At 36.0% G+C, this 12,645-nt stretch overlaps 1 long non-coding RNA gene across 1 annotated transcript in view; it reads left to right on the plus strand.

Annotated features, from left to right (window-relative positions):
* LOC121070012 overlaps positions 1-12,645 on the plus strand; it is a 170,048-nt gene that overhangs the window by 145,801 nt on the left and 11,602 nt on the right. Inside the window, exon 3 of the long non-coding RNA XR_005819826.1 lies at positions 11,438-11,579. This is a non-coding gene — a long non-coding RNA (uncharacterized LOC121070012). The remainder of the gene's footprint in view (positions 1-11,437; positions 11,580-12,645) is intronic.

Raw genomic sequence — 12,645 nt, forward strand, 5'->3', positions numbered from 1 at the left:
TTAGCTCTTTAGTGTCATAAAAAGAATTAGTCTACTTAAGTCAGAGAAAAATTGTTAAAGTCTATGAAGAGACTAAAATTTTGTTAAACCAAATCCACCTATAAATAGAACTTCGAATTTAGTATAAGACTAAATGTTTATTTCCAGGCTATGCAGCTACAAGGAGAGTTAATAAAGAACATATTTCAAAGGCTGCAGTGATACATGTAAGTCTCAGAAGCAATAAATATGTGTTTCTGTGTGTACACAGTAACTGTAATACTGGCAATATAGTATAAGAAGTAAAGATAAAGTAATATCAAGAAGTAACTGAGATCTGTTTCAAGATATGCTCAATGCATAAGAAATGCAGTTTGAATAAACAGGAATTTGATTTGCACATAAATACCAGTTAACCTGTATTTTCATTTAAAGTTCTAGAGAATATTCAAAATAATACCTCCATGAACTTCCATTGTGCTACGTTTTGCCTCTGAAGTTTTAAGTGAAATGTGCTAAGCCATGGTTCTCCACAGAAGTGTTGCCATTTCTAATTATTTCATATTCACAAACCCTATGCTTTCTACGTGGTTCCAATGCAAATCAACCAAAAAATCTCATATTAAACACAATTGCAGTTGATGAGTGATCAGCATGGACTAACACAGCCCACCCCATATTTAGCACTGTGACCAATAATGATGGTGTAAAAAGTTGCTGATAGAGCAGTTTAAAACTTACAGCCTTCCCACTGAACAAAACCCAGTCATTTGGTTCAATGTCTATACAGTATCTTACAGTACCATTCTGATTTCCTCTTGTTCAATTAATACTCCCAAATGATGACATGACTGGTTTTTTGTCTGGAGATCTTTCCCAAGAAGATATCACTTTTTTTTTTTTTTCCTTTTCTCCTTTCTTCTCCCCTTTCTCTTTCTATTATCCCTATTAGTTTTTCTGGTTTTGTTTTCCTTCATTTGGATGACCATTCCTTCATGGCCATCAAAGTGCCATCTTTTTGGATATAACCACTTACTTTCCCTCCTTTATTCTTCTTTTATTCTAAGCCTCGTGGTTTTTCATACAGCTTTCCAGGCTCCTTCCTGAGAACAAGTAACTGTCCATGCAGACTTTTGCTGCTTTAAGATTTTTCTTTTCTGCTTGCTTACTTTCCTTCCTTTTTATTGTTCTTTCGTTAACTATGATTATTTTTCATTCTACTTTCCGATCTCGCTTTGTGCCTCTTCCTGCCTACCTTTTTAATGGCATAATAAACGTCCTCAGAAATACACAGTGTCATCCCCTAGCTGTATTATGATTTCCGATGCTTCTTCAGGATGAGGTGCACCTCGTGACCTGGTGACAATGCTTTTTTTTTTTTCTTCTCTCTCCCTTACTTCATTGTCTATATAGGGAACAGACAGTGGCCTATAAATGTGCGTTAGGAGCGCAATCATTGAATAATGAACACCAAATGTCTGAAGTCATCAGTATAAAGAAACATTTGCAAATGACATTGATGCAGAAATGTGTTTTCATAAACTATTAATAGGACAATTACAAATAACAATTAGTCACAGCCTGGTGATTCACTGACAGAAAGAAGGCCTGCAGATGTTAATCATTCTTCACAAATACATTCTGCAGACCGTATTTCTGACTTGTGATTTGCAATGTTATTTTAGCTTTCTCCCAAACATGATAAATTGAAAATAAACTGGAAAGATGTCTATCTCTATCTTAGTTTAAAATCCGTATGTAATGTTATGAAAAGTTTGCAAAGTGCTTTCTTCTGCCAAAACAGTGTAAAGTGGTTTAAGAGTTAAAAAAAGAGGTAAAGAGTCTAAAAGTATAAAAGAATGTAACACTTTTTTCCTCACCCTCTGAATATCTTGCATGTATAATGTGATAGCGCCGTTTGATTTACTTCATGTATGTTTCCTTTTTTTTTTTTTAATCCACTTCTTTTACCTGGCCATTGAACTGCCATATTATCAAGTACTACTCTGCCCCCATGGTCTCCTGAATGTCCTGCTATACCTCCTCAAGCTCACTCCTACCAATCCTTTTTCCATTCAAACAATTCCTCTAGTATTTATAAAGAAGATGACAACTCAGAACATCTATTTAATCTATTTTAACTCTAGTTGTTCTCCTTTTCCTCTTTCCTTGAAGTCTAATTTTGAAGCTATATTTTCTGTTTAGTCCATTATAATTCAATCCAATATATGATGCCTTTGTGATGAAAAATATGTATAATACCTGAGGAGCAGAGGTAGATACTTGAAACGCTTATACACATTATAAGTCAATTTTGCAAGCCTGAGAACTCCTAATGTACATGTGTATTGGCACATATAATTCTTATATACCTTGTTTGTTGAAGCACTTGTGGGAATAAATAATACACTTAGAAGTAACATTCTGCAAAACTGAGTCCTTATTACTTTCATACATGATAAATACATCATCAACTTCGTATTATTTTAATGTCTATAATCCTGTTATAGTACACAGTCAGGAAATAATCTCAGTAGTTAATGAAGATCTTAGTTAAGTAGTTGATTACAGGATGTGAAACTTACAAACATGGAAAAATTTACACACAGCTCAGAGACATATTAAAATAAATTATATTGTGAGACTAGTAATGTTTGCAAAGTCCATAGGTATAGTGTTTTATAGTAAAAATGCATGTTGAGTGATGGAGGCAAACAATATCTGCTAACAGGGATAACAGAGCTGTGTGGAATTACAAACAATATTTATTTCTATTAATCTGCAGAAAAAAAGATGTAAATATGTAATAAGTTTGTATGGTACCCTAAATTATATTTTTGCATTAAAAATTTGCTAATTCGGTGGCTGTATTATTTGCAATATCGTCTTTTTCCTGTTTTTTCTGTGTTTCTTTCAATTCAATGAGATAATCAAAATCTCCACCCAGTCTTTTGTCAAAGGGACAGTATAAAATTTTGGAGGATCATCAGTATCTCGTCAGGGGCTACAGAGAAAGAGAGCAGGGAGTGTCAAGGGCAGTTGTCAGTACTATCAGCGGTATTACTTTGCTGTCAGTAATGGGTAGAAGAACAGCCGTGTTTTTTGTTGTATTTTGTAATAAAAATGAAAGTGCATAAAGATGAAATTGTGATTACAGGCAGACACTTGAAAGTAAAGAAATAAAAGCAGTAAAGCTGCTTGCTAGCAACAAGGCTTGAAAATGGCAAAATGGTGATAGTTAAAGCAGGGAGTTGTCTTTAAAGGAAGGATTATTAAGGAAGATACCTTAAATAAATTCAAAGAACTCAGAGATTGCTGTATGTTTATGTATCTGAGAAATACTAGGAAAATGCTGTTGTCATCTGTCCAGAAAAAAAAATAAAGTTTTTAACAGGCATCTGAGAAACTTTATCTTTTCCTCATATTCCTGAGTTCTTTTTCCTCTCTTATCTGTGGAGATTTGAAAGATATATTCTTTTTTTTTTTCATTTAATGCAAACATTCTGCTTTATTACGAATTCACTTTATCACAAGCATTTTGCCTGCAAAATAATTTTTATATAACAGTAAATAACAAATTCTTTCAATGCATTATTGTGCAACTGGGTTTAATTTCTTCAGATAATTATTGCATTTAATAAAATCAGTGATGGTGGCTAAGGAACACAACCTGACACAAATGCATGGTGATTTACCATTGAATGCTGTTTGGTTTTGTGTGTCTGTAGTAGCTGATCCTCTGTAAAATGTAAGAATGGAGCTAGATGTTCAAAAGATGGGATAGATCAGAGGACTGGTAATGTAATCCCCATCTTTTCACCTGCAGGTCGCTGGTTCATATTTGTCTCAGGTTGATAGTGACTAAAATTCAATACCGTCTAATGGCTGGTCAGTGGTCTATGTAAAATGAGTTGCTGAGCTTAGTCGAGGTACTACTGGGAAGGCGTTCATATCACAAGAAACACCATAACTGGCACTTTTTCTGATTGATAACCCTTGTAATGGGGCCAAGCACCCAATTTTCACAGGGGTGAGGCTTTGTTCCTAGCATGCTCTGAAGGTTCATTGTTTCTTTTTAATAGCGGAAGTACTTCCATTTTAAAGCAAATAAGAAGTCCCTGTATGTAATGGTTTAGTATTGTGTGTATGGCTTCTATTGTTTATGCCAACTTCTTCAAATCTTTTCGCACATCTTGTAGCTCACGCTGGTATAGGTTTTGGGTAGTTACTGTTGTTTTTGTGACATCTTCATCCTTCTGTTACTCTGATGGCCCAGCCTCATCTTCTCCATACCTAGTCTTAACAGGAGTTTCTCTGCATTCTAAACGATCTGACCCTCTAAACCATTTTTTTCATCTTGGTTATGGGTGCAACTGACACTGGTACAGTTTGTTTCCCTGGCAGCCAAAGTGTTCCTCTAGACCTGGAAGTTTGAAGATGGTTACAGTCACCAAGCTCAGATACAACCACATATTAGTCTGGTGCAACTGATTTTTGTGTTCCTTGCACTAGCTGTTCCTTCACCTCCTCTTCAGATACAAGGACATGCATCTCTTTCACGCTCCTTCATTAGTAAACAAACCAGGATAGATTAAAGCCTCTTTCTTCAAGTCAGTAAGATACCTTCCTTTGGTTTCAGTGAAAATTCAGGCCCTAACAACTGAAGTTTCTTCTGTATGGTGTTTCTTCTGTATAGGATAATTTCATTTCCCTTTTGAAGACTTACAAGGATGTAGTAACCAAAGCAAAGGCATAAAACAGTACCTGATGCTTAGGCTCCTTTTGAGCCTGCAGCAGACTATAGGTATGATATCATCATTTCAGACAAATATGATCTACATAGTGTGAAGTGTTCTGGCATGCTTACAATCTGCCAAAGGCCAGAAAAGGTGACCTTCATTTTAAGACTGTATGGAAAAGAAAACAAAAACAACAACAAAAAGTAAGAGGAGGAACTTTTCCTTCACCTAAATTTTATTATTTTGCAATTCCTTCAGGTGTCCACAAGGAATTATGCACCCCCCCACCCCCCCAAAAAAAAAAAAAAAAAAAAGACATTGTGGCATAGAGGTATAATTTCAGTTCACACCAGAAGACATTCTTCTCACTGAAGTACAGTTAAGCCCCACAAAGTGCCAAAAAAAAAAAAAGCCAAAAAGTAATGTACTTACAATTTAGTTTTACATATTGGCGTTATTTACTTGTCTGGTCTTGCATTCAGGGCTTGATCTATCTGGGGGGGAACATGTAATGCCATGCAAGGTTGCTTGGTTGTATGACTGACAAAATGACTTTAAAATTTTGAACTGTTTGTATAGAAGCAAAATACAGAAGAGTACACTATCCCCAAGGGAAATGTAGAAACTACCTGTTGCTTCTCAGGTTTAAAGTTTTCCCTTAAAAGGTGTAAGCATCTGTTAAGGTGTAAGAAAAGGTGTAATCAGCTGTTTGAGTACAATTCTCATGTATGCATGAACATTTTCCTCTCCAATTTCCAACTTGGAGTGCAAAATTTTTCATCATACTCTTAGATCAGGGTTCTGATTCTAACAATGGTTCCTGGTGCAAATTTCCAGAGAAGAGAGAAGCAAACCAGTCCTGTCTGCTTTGAATGAGATGGAGATAGCAAACAAATGTAAATGAAGAAAATAAACCTGTAGGAATGTTTTCAAACAATTGTAGTTGTCCAAAAGCTTTAAATTGGTTGAATCCTTGAAAGTTAATTAATGTAAACACAGGTTGCATCACTGAATTTGAAGTAGTAAGATAGACTTGCACCATTGCAGAGCCTCAGTCGCAGTTTAAATTGGCGCTGCCTCTAACTTCACAAGAATGAAAGAGAAAAGCATATCTTTCTACCGTGTCTGCTACTGGCAGACTTAGAAAAAAGAAAGTTGTTAAAATTAAAAAGTAATGTTTTTTTAGGACGTCACCAAATATGTAATATTTAGTAGTAACCAGACTACAAATGAAAGGGAAGATGAAACAGTAGGAGGTACTTGCATGGCCTTAATTTACATGGTAATTGACAACAACCACAATCTGCAACGATTTATAAGTGCCTTACACCATTCACCCTTGAGACAGAAAAATGGGATCCCCATATTATTTAAGGGGAGTGCAATCCCTCTCAACATATGAGAGTCTGAGGTACACTACTGAGTACTGAAAATCTTAAGACTAGGCAGCACCGAACTCAACTGAGAAGGGAGGATGAGTCTCTTTGGATCTTCACGTAACAGAAAGGAAACTCAGATTTTAACCCTAAGTAGCTATTTTTAGAGACAGGCCAGGAAATGGTTCTTTTTAACCCAGGGTTCATTTCAGCATCTTCAAAGCTAAAGAAATGGTTGACTGCTCTGTTGAATCGTGTTCCAGGCAGAAAAACTCATGTTCCTATTAACATAAAGAGCTTAATGTCTTGCTTCTGTCCTAAAGATGAGTTTTGGATTCAAACGTACCCCCTCCAAGATGAACAACTACCTTTACTTTGTGGGGCTCATATTCTGCATAAGAGATTTGTAACTTCAAACTTCATCATGTCTCCTCCCAATGAAGGGAGGAGGTTGCAGATGTATAAAAGGGCAAGAAAACTTCCAAAAATACATTGCATTGCCATAAAACTACCGTATTCCTGCCAGTGCAAAAACTCCTATGCAAACCACCACAGATTAGACATTAGGGCTAAAAAGCGTGGAACGCATTGTTTAACATTTGTCTGCATGCGTCCAACTTTATGAGCCAGTCAAGCTGAGATGACATCTTGAGATCCCAACTGTGGGTTAGGATATGCTGTGCACCATAGAACTTCCTCCCCATAAGACGTCTTGTTTAGGAATTACGTCCTCTGTGGCGACCTGACTTTTAAAGTTCCTTCAAAATATTCCTAGTGTTATGTGTTAAATCACACTGCCTTAATCCAGAACTTTTTCAGCCACTGTTATTGACTAGAAATTCTTTTTAACCATAAATAGTCAAACCAAAGATCTGGGACAGATCTGGGATAGATCTGTTATTATTTTGAATAGTTCAACATGAGAGAAAAATACAAATGTACACTCACAGCGTGTAGCCTTTAAGGAAATTCATTAGGGAGACAGGGAGGATGCCTAGGGCCTAATCCTGCAGTACTTTGCCACTCCATATTTTCCAGGTCCTCAGGTCCTTTGTGCTCCTATACAGTCCTGCAATGACTAAATCAGGGCTTTTTCTATTTTTTTTTTTAACCAATTTTCTGACAAATATACAGTAACCTTCTCTCCAGTTTTGTCAGGTTTTCTCCTGTTTTCTTCAAAAACATTTACCATTTTGAGTGTTCTCCTAAAGCTTGTTCTGTGGGAGCTCTCTACTGTTACCTCCCCTTCACAACTGTAAAAGTTGTACTGTACGTACATACAGAGGCATACCCACAGTAGGGGAAGAGCTGACAAGCTATATGGTGACAGCAAGGCAGCATGCTGGCGTGCTCTCAGATCTCACCTCAGTACACAGGTGCATCTGGATATTGTAGGACCACATGAGGCTTTAAGGATACTGCAAAAGCAACAGGTTGTCTTTTGACATGGAAATCCTGCACTGCTTTTCATTTGTCTATGCAGGATATTGCCGGCTATATTTTGCTTTCTCTTCTCATGGGGAAAGTTGCCATGAGAACAGCACCTATCTAGAAGGTGGGATACAGGGTTTGTGAGTCACATTTTTGGTTAAGTGAATGAATGTTCACCCAATTATCTGCTACGGAAAGGTCTTGGCTGTCAGTCTGAAGTATTGGCAGTTTCCAGAATGCTTTAACTTTATATTCTAACCTAAATAGCATGTTCACTTTAAAGTTGTTGATTTTCACATGCTCTCTATTTTTTTTTCTTATGTGAATAATCATAGCAATAAGTAAATATGAGGAATTAAAAAATTTAACAAAATATGAACCATAAATGCAATGTTATTTTTTCATTTGAAAGTACTATTTCATGAAATGCTACTTTTCCTTTTCTTCCCCCCCCCCTCTAATTTTCCTTTTTTTAAAAAAATTGTCATTCTTCCCTATTACACATTCTAATTTCTAGGTGTTCCTATCTGCCTGGAAGTTTCCCAAGGAACTACAAAATCAAGATTATTGTAGATTTTTGTATTGTTTATGCCAACTTCTGATCGAGCTGCTACGTTCATAACATGGTACTTTTATGTTTGTACATCCACAGCTAAGCCCATTGCTTAAGGACGCTGTCTTCAAGAGAACATTTAATGTTGGTTTACAGAATCCTACTGTCTCTCAGATGAAGAGTACTTTTGCAAAAATGAGGCAATTTGTCATGATCCCCTCTGTGTCTATTTAGGAGATATATGATGGCGGGTATTACTAGATTGCTAAAGCCTTAAACATTTTAAAAATAGATTATTGTATTTTCTAGCATATTCTCCCAAGTAGAAATTTACTGATTTTTTTTTGTCTGACTTAGCAGCGAGTGCCTTTATTCTGCATGGTGGAGAAACTAGTAATGTACTCATGACTTTCCACCTGTGCATTTATATCTGCACTCAGAAGGAATGATACTAGTTTAAATACATTTTAAAATTAATTTCAGAACAGAATCCTTCTCACTTAGCTAAATCAAGTAATATATATATATTTTTTTTCTGTGCATGTATGTCGGAGGAACTGAAAAGTTCCATACAAATGAAATATAGATGGCAGGCTTCTCCAAAGGCCTTTTTTTTTTTTTTTTTTTTTTTCCTCTCAGAAACAGGGCAATGAACTCTTGGTGTTGTGTTCTGTTACTGTGGAAACAATTATGATTATGAAGTCTATGTTCTGAATTTATTAGAAAAGCAGACAAAAGCTGAAATTCAAGAAGCATTTAATTTAAACAGGCTAAAATAACATTAAAGAATGTTTAGAAAACTGGCTTAACCACTGAAACCTCATTATTTACCTCCAACCACAACAACCAGTACTGCAGAGATAATTAATTTTTGTCTGAGGTTCCTGTTAGAAAATGTTGACTTTAACACTTGCTCCCCAGGTAATGAACTTTTTTCCTAATAGAAGCTGTCATGCAGCGTACCATTAGGTCTCTTAAACTGCAGTAGACTGAAATATATCTTACTTCTGCCCTATTAGAATTCTGTGAGAAGGAAGTTTCAACTCCATTTTCCCTTCCCTTCCCTTCCCTTCCCTTCCCTTCCCTTCCCGTCCCGTCCCGTCCCGTCCCGTCCCGTCCCGTCATGAAAGTACAAAATTCTGATCACATGCTGAAGAGTCACAAGGAAATACAGTGAGCACCTGAGTTTTGTGAAAGGCTATAAATGGGATGTGAATAGGAAAAGGCAAATATGAGTTTAACATTCTGAATATTAAAGTACATTGTGAATAAATCCATAGTGATTGATTAGCTTTAATCTTTAAAGCTACACCAAAGACTGCATTTTAAATCTCTTCTCTGAATAATCGTATCAAAGTTCCTTTGGCCCTGGTAGTTTTGAGAACTGCACACTGCAGAACATACCACTCAAGTTAACCTCTTTGCCTTGGGGGCCACCGTATACATTCTGCTAATTTTAGGCTGGCTAGTAATTGCAAGTGTATGCCAAGCATAATACACGTAGATTTTGATATGGTTCATTAATTACCTACAGTAGCTAGATAAATCTCTTGGATGAAATTTGACCCCAAAGAATTTTCTTCATAATGAGCTAGAGAGGATTTGAAAACACTTCCTTAATTCGGGTTAAGAAAAGTTACATTTGATGAAACATATTTTTCTTTTTCTACTTCATATAGGATTTATCCAGCATTAGTACATAACTGACAGAGAAAAGCTGAAAACTCCTTCCAAAGGAGAAATTCCTTTCATGGTTATATTCCCCAGCTGCTCACAATAACTGTTCTTATAGCCTCCTGATAAAGGAAAACTGCTCTTGCAAGAGTTTTACTGTGCTCTATGCTTTTTTGTTTTTATTAGATGTCCGTTCTTATTACTGGTATAGTACTCCTCTATTTTCACAGCATAAGCAAATACAAGTTTTAGCATGTTCCCTAATTCTTTTCTAATTAACCCAGAAATGTTGTGACTTGTAAGAGCCAACAGAACTGAAAAGAGGCAAAACTGCCTGTTTACCTTGAAAATATACAAAAGATGGGAAAACCAGTATCATTCCTGGGTGATCCCCAGCACTCACAGATTCCCTGGAGGGGAGTCACATCTTGGAGAGCAGGCTGAGGTACCAACTTCATATCAGGTTCTTTTCTGAGATTTGTTCAGCCACTGACCTGCCCACCTTACATTGGAACTATGCTGATAAAAATATTAATGAGTAGATTTTACTCTACAAAATGATGGGATCCACCATTACTTCAGTGAATCAAGAGAACCATGTGTTGTGCTTCCCCACTTTCCCAAGGAGAGCCCCCAGCCAACCAAGGGAGCCCTGTTGTAGGAAGCAGAAGCTAATTATCATGGTGGATGGTGGTCCTTGCCATTAAAAATGGATTAATCCCAGATAACAAATATAATCAAGGGGAAGGGAATGGTATCTCCAGAAGAGAATTGAGGGTGCGATCCTCCTAAGCTGGGCAAGCAGAATAAGCCCAGACAAAGGGAAGAATAGTGGAGTCATTAGTTATTGTTTATTTCTTTGTATTTCTTAAAGAGAGTAGGAAGTAGAAATAGTAGAAGATGACGGATTGTGATGGTGGGTAATGACATGAACAGCCCTTAGTATTGTCACATGGCAAGTAATGGCCTGCTATTTTTTCCAGCTTTACTGCCAGTGTAGTTTTCCTTGTGTTTTATAAAATACTAAGTTTAAAATATGTCATTGTGTACCATATAAAAATGGAATGAGGCTTCAGATGGCTTTTCATTTGTACAATCCTCCAGATATAGTGGCTGCTCAAATATTGAAATTTAAATAATTAAAAACCCAGCAAACAAACAAAATAAACCATAGCAATTTGGAAATCCATGCAACCTCTTTTCAGGATTTGTTATCTCACAAATTTTTGTCCTGGAAACAATTCAAAATGGTATCAATGGAATAAGAAAATTCTCAGACTGCCAAACCTATATGACATTTATCTCTAAATCTGAAGTTTTGTACAATATAATGTCGTTAAAGTATCACTGGCCCTGAATCAAGCCATCCTTTCTCATGTTGCCTTTTGGCATTAAAGCAAGCCCCAGATGTCATGTGTGAAGAATTTTCTTTGAATATCTTATGCAGAAAATACTAAAAGCTGTACCTCTGAAAGCTATTTTTTTTCCTCCCATATTGTAAGAACATGGAAGTAAACATAGCAAATATTTAGACCAAAACCACTATCCAATAATTCAGACCCTCTACTGTACTTTTCTTTTAAATGGATAACAACTGGAAAAAGTAATTGAGAATATTTTTCATGAAATACACTGAGAGGATGACCTAGATAATGTAACTTAACAAGTTTTCTCCATCTTTATAGTCACTGGTAACATTCCTCAGAGGTGCTGGAGGCATTAGGATAACATCTGAAAGCAAGAGGAAAAAAAAAAAAACAAACTAACCATCTAACCATGAAAAGAGCACAGAGTCTTCTGGAATGAGACACACCCACAAGATAGATGGTAAGTGCTTACATGTAATACATAAATGATTGCTTACTGTCTTTTATATTGATATTTGATCAGTGGGATAGAGCAAAGTGAAACATGAAACCTTTAATAAATAAGAAATTTTGAAAATAGAAAATATGTTTGTTAATTCTGAGTAATAATGTTGAGTGAAGATGTAAAACTGGTTTTATGTGGGTGCTGAAGAGATGTAAATTGCTGGTCTTACCAAAACATCAAAAGCTAATTACCAATTAAAAAGCATTCTGCAATATATCATTGCAGTGTTCAGCAATAAAGTGTCTTAAGTTCACTGTGGTCATTGATAACTCCTTTTTATCACAACCTAATAAAGTCAGTGCTTAGCTATGAGAGCTCTTCCTATCACAAAGCCATTCTCAGCAATCATAGCTCTGCAAAATTCATAGTGCAGAATGATTCAAGAACCCCTTGCCTTTAACCAGGATACTCAAAATGGGGACAAATCTCTGCAGTCATGGAAACATGTTTTGAAACCTTTTTGAAAGTGGAGCATTGATGAAAAACGTTTTTCTTTTGTCTCTAGAAAAAAAAAATCCACAAAATCAGTGCTCTGTTTGAAAGATAGATAGATAACACCCAGCATAGCACAGTCATCATAGTCTATTGGTTTTCTGTAGGGTGAAAAATGTTCTAATCAGGCAGTGGTTTAGAATAACTCATTTTGTGTTTGTCCTGCTTCTCTTATCTGGAACATGTTTCTTTGAAGTGCTGAGCATACCTGACACTAGTATAACGAAGCCAACCAAAAAGGTAACAACGCACAAGTTTCCTAGGAGAGCAGCTTATGTTGGTGTTAATGATAGGATCTAGTGTTGTGATGATGAAAGAGAAAACATTTTTGTCCTAAAATCTGTACTGAGTTTTAAAGAACTGGTATGATCTCCACATTTATTTTAATAACAGTTGGTATCATTATATAAAATATTGGAGAAATGAACTGTCATGTGCAAATAATAACTAATTGTAAAATTTAAATATCTCAGCTATATTTTTCCTTTTTTATTTCCAGACAAGTATGCAGAGTAGCAATACTCAAAAC

This window comes from Cygnus olor, chromosome 4 (assembly GCF_009769625.2).
Source record: "Cygnus olor isolate bCygOlo1 chromosome 4, bCygOlo1.pri.v2, whole genome shotgun sequence".
Lineage (NCBI taxonomy): Eukaryota > Metazoa > Chordata > Aves > Anseriformes > Anatidae > Cygnus > Cygnus olor.